At 37.2% G+C, this 5,158-nt stretch overlaps 1 long non-coding RNA gene across 1 annotated transcript; it reads left to right on the forward strand.

The window, feature by feature from the left end:
- Nucleotides 1-2,422: 2,422 nt before the first annotated feature.
- Nucleotides 2,423-4,734, forward strand: LOC116672907 (uncharacterized). The gene is made up of 2 exons (XR_004327677.1): nucleotides 2,423-2,646; nucleotides 3,313-4,734. It is a non-coding gene; the product is annotated as an uncharacterized LOC116672907 (long non-coding RNA).
- The last annotated feature ends 424 nt before the right edge of the window (nucleotides 4,735-5,158 follow it).

A 5,158-nucleotide genomic window follows, 5' to 3' on the forward strand; every position in this document is an offset into this window, starting at 1 on the left:
CCTCGGCTCCAGTACACTAAGAAGACCTCGAAAGCCAGTATTATTAACAACAGTGGCTGCTTGTCAAGTGCAATCATGTATTGGGTAAGAGCCTCTGTTATTTTTACAGCCAAAAATCCCCAAACAGCTGTCATTGCTCCTCATTCGTTGCATATACCTGCTTGATGGAGAAGTTAATGTCACGTTGCTGTGAGGTGGTATCAGGTGTGGCAGTATCAGAGTCATTTTATGATTACAACTACAAGTACATTCTGGCATTGATATCAGTGCATCCCTAATTTCAATGTTAGCTAGATGCTAGTCTAGCATTGCCAGACATTACTCCACAGTGCAGTTGAGTAGCTAAATGCTGCCCCACTGACAGCCACTCTTTCTTGGCTGCAAATGTTACTGCAATAACCACTAAAACTACTTCTAAAAGCAACTTCATACACTATCAGTTGGCAACAACTGGGGACTCATCTTACTTTGAAGCTGAAGCTAGTAACATTAGATAGATAGATAGATAGATAGATAGATAGATAGATAGATAGATAGATAGATAGATAGATAGATAGATAGATAGATAGATAGATATTTATTGATCCCAAAAAATGGGAAATTACAGTGTTACAGCAGCACATAGAAAAAATATTCATACATACAATATACATGAAATAATAATAATAATAATAATAATAATAATAATAATAATAAAATATAAGAATAAAAGATAAGAATATAAGAACAAATATTTAAATATATACAGGATGGGAAAACAAAATGTGCAACTGCTTAAGTAATATGATAAATGTATGCTAAAATGTAAATGGACCAATTGTGCTGGTGGCCCTTATTGCAATATTGTGGTGTCTAAAAGTCTCATCTAGCACCCAGTGGTGACGTGTTAAAGAGTTTTATTGCTTGTGGTAGGAATGATTTCCTGTAGCGGTCTGTGCGGCAATTAAACTGTAAGAGCTTCTTAGAGAAGCCGCTCCTCTGTTGGACACAGGAATATACCATAACGTAGCATACATTGTAGAGCGACCTGTACAGAGGGTAAATGTCCCAATTCAACAATTCAGGCTACAAGTTGTTTTGCCAAAGTTAAAATGCATGTTTTCATTATGAGGAATTTTTCACATTTCTCACATGTCTTTCACGGTGGTTGTTACCAGCAGTGGCCCGCTTGCCCGATCCTGGTAACGTTGGCAGTCCCTACTACTAACGTTAGCAATGATAAATTACCCTAAAGTAGGAAATTAGCCAACTCAGCGTCCTTTTGGGCTCAAAGTTGTCTTCTTTATCTTTTAAATGTATCAACAATATCTGCTTTGTTTTACCACGTCTCTGTTCATGCAACTGCTAGAAAGATGCAGTTTTTTTTAGTTCAGGTAGTGTAAATCTATCTCTGTTAATCAAGTTGTCAGAGTGGAAATTTCAAAGGAGAAAGTACTGGCTTTAGCACTGTAGTCTGAGAAGATAGTATTTAAACTTAGCATGTTTTCTTAATATCTGATGACATATTGCGGTAAACAGTAAACGTATTACAAATTGCTCCCATAAGTAGTCATTGCTCAAAATGTGCCGTATATTGCCAAACTTTGCATCAGTTGAGTTAAAATACATATTATATATAGGTGGAATTTTAGTGCCAAAATTACGTTAAAATGCAAAATCCAAGTCAAAGCAAATGCTGATTGTGCTCACCATTGGCAGTGGTTCTCCTCGGCAAGCCAGTATGAAGCAACAGTACAAAGTGAGAATGTAAATCCTGGTTTCTGTTGCAGATATAAGAAAACCTATATCACATATAACACATTTGACAAAAAAACAGCCCCAAAACACATTGTAACCTTGCTCAGCCATACAGAATGTATAGAACAGTGTCTTAACACACCTGCTTAGGTAGAGAAAGTGTCTTTGTGGCTCCACCCCGTTTTTTAAAATCAGGAACTGTCTGTCTAGTTAAAACTCCAATCTGTCACTGTATCAATTTATCACACAACACTATTGATTCGCAGTTTTATTTTAGTGTAATCTAACTGTATGTAGTCATGAGAGTCAGCTTACTGTAAGCAGCTCATTTGAGCTAATGCCTTGCTGTTCGAACATCTAGACTGTTAAATGTCATCCCACTAAATGTGTCTGATGCCTGTTTGCTTTTTGACCACTTTATATGCACGTGTACATAACAGGTATTTTAAAGCTTTAACTGTAAATCTTTTAATCTGTAAATTTAATATTGTAAATATATATACAGTAATACTTTGTGTGTCATATTTTGTGAATGGGTGGTTGATCATCATTCTCCTTCATTATTCTACACAAGTTATATTTATTCCTATAAAATCCATTTTTAGTTAGGATCCTTTTGTTTGAAAATACTTTGAACGTCAACAACAAGTAACGTCACCCAACATCACTTAGAGCACGTTTAACCTTACTAATGTGTGGGTAAGTGTTAAGTCCTTGATGTTCTTACCTTTTGGACAAACCTTTGACCTTTTCATGGTTATATCTGAACTGGTTACAGTGTATATCTGTGCTTTGTGTCTATCTAACAGTGTCAGTCTCTTACAGATCGTCAGTAGCCTTCTGCCACAGTGCCGTTCTTCGTATCCTCCCCACAGCTGAGGGTTTGAGCCTCCTCAGCGCCTTTCATAGGTAAAACCAACATCACAGTCACACAGCAGACTCTGAGACAGGAACATTTCTCAAGCTATTGGATGAAAATGTGTACAGACATTCATGGTCCGCAGAGAAGGCCTCTTACTGACTTTGGCGACCCCCTGACTTTTCTTCTAGCACCCTAGTATAAATAAGATTAGACATACTTTATTAATCCCACAATGGGCAAATTCCCTAAATAGATAGACAGAAATATTAAAAATGCATCTTTGTTCAAAAACAAACAAAACATAATGCACCATAAAAACACATTTAAAAACTACACACATGTACAATAAAACTGTCAAAGCTACAATTTACAGTATAAAACAGGTCAGAATACAGTGCCTAATTTAATCTGTACCTTTACATGCTATGCACATCACCTAATATAAATGACCTATATACTTATATAGCTATATTGCAAAAAAGAGTTTTGGTGGCTGTAAGATAATTACGTCATAAGTAACATGCTAGTACATCACCTTTACAAAAGAATGTGTTTTAAATGATTACCTCTACTTTTCCCCTATGTTACATATATATATCCTGCTACTCAACAGGTTGTTAGGCCTTATGGTCTATGTAAAACCACTGGACACCTACAATAAGTTGACATTGTAGGCCAACCATGATCTCTACTCCTTGCTGTCTTGTTCTCAGCAGCAGTGTCAACCCTCCTGGAACCCTGACCCTCAGTCTGCCCACCATGAGTGCCTCCTGTCATGCTTCCTCAGTTGCATCTGTGTGGAACAAAACACCTGACCTGTGACACTGTTGACCCAGAAACTTGCCCAACATTCTGTTCAGGTGAGCAAGGTTGAGTGTTCCATGATGCCTCTACAGGGAGTGCCTGGCTCACATTTACCTTGCTTTGGAGAAGCAGGAATGATGCTGTGACATTTGCTACCGCCGGTAGAGCCCCATGAGCCTACTGACACAGCCATTGCCAGAACTGCATTACCTATGTATCCACCATTCAGTTTGGGAATTTGGAATATTAAAGATCAAATTAATCAAATCATTTTCAGTATGACCCACAGTCATCACACACTTTACTGTGTGTGTCAGCGTAAACATTTGTGTGTACCATAAACAGTATGGCACCACATGTACCACAAGTATGTTAACCATTTGTGTGCATTTCATAAAGCATGTACAAATGTAGAGGTTATAGCTTTCAATGCTTCAGAAATTTCTTCTTTTGAACCCATATGTAAAGCACTACCCTGCATTTTCCATGTTTTTCCTTTTCCAAGTATTATTCCTACACATAAGGCTGCCTCGACATTGAAAAATAAGGGAAAACCCTGCAGGATAAGCACAACCTGAAGCAATGCATTCCAAAAAATGTGTGTGTCACTGTTGGCTTTATATCAAAAGCTGCAAAAAGTTGACAGTACATCAGTATTCAACATCCCCTCTTTGTGTAGTTGACAGTGCATGAATGTAACTTCAGAGTGACACTTCTTTCAAAGTGAAAAAAGGACTCATTATCAATCCACACATGCTGATTCACTTAATCAACTGCCATAAGCTGAAGCCAAAAGGGACGTTACTGGTTGAGCTAGAGTTGGAGATAACGAAATGTGTATCCTTTGCAATTGCATCATAGAACTTTTCTTGACTCCACGCTTTAGAAATCTAACCCCCATAGGCTTGTTTCGCAAGGTAGAAGTTTTAGACTCTGATTAGACTGGCATAAAGCTAATGAGTGGACATAATGAGAGGGTTTATTCACTTACACAGAGGGTACAGATAAAAGCTTTTACAGCCTAAATTTGGCAATACTTATGTCACAAAGAAGAGTACAATTTTCTTGGCAGGATGTTATTTATTTAAAACAAAATGAACAATATGTGATAATGTGAATAAGACATTATCGGCATTTAAAAGCAATATTGTTGTAATATGTTTGTTTCAGATATTGCCCACTACAGTAGAAGCCTTCTTTTTCAAATCTGAAATAAACTACTCATACTCGCACTTGCTCTCTCTTTTTTATCTGTTCAGTATCCAAAGACTGTAGGAAAACATGGGTGTTAGTGATATCATCCATGTTTTTGAATAAATATTAAAAGTCTGGGTTTGCTTGCTTGATTCCATGTGGAAGGAACATTGTCCAATTTCACCGTTTGGTAAAGGTGAAAAAGCCTGAATTGATCTGAGGTGGGGTGAGCAGGCTGCAATTATAATTACCCAAGCAGAGATCCTCCAATCAACCAATAATAAAATTGGGAACATATTCGAGGCCGGAACTCATGGAAACATGGGCTAAAAGTTTATAGCCCCACTAAATGCCTTGTACGCCTGTAGCATTAGAATAATTGTGTATAATGTTCATTCAAATTGCATTACAATCCACCACTACATTTTGAAATATTTTGACCACATACTACCACACACAAGCCTAAGAGTGGCTCTATATGAAAGACTGAACTGTTTCCAAAATCAAAATATATAGCACTATTATGATTCTGAGTGAATGCCATTGCAATTATTTCTGTGG

The sequence above is a fragment of the Etheostoma spectabile genome, chromosome 23 (assembly GCF_008692095.1).
Source record: "Etheostoma spectabile isolate EspeVRDwgs_2016 chromosome 23, UIUC_Espe_1.0, whole genome shotgun sequence".
NCBI lineage: Eukaryota > Metazoa > Chordata > Actinopteri > Perciformes > Percidae > Etheostoma > Etheostoma spectabile.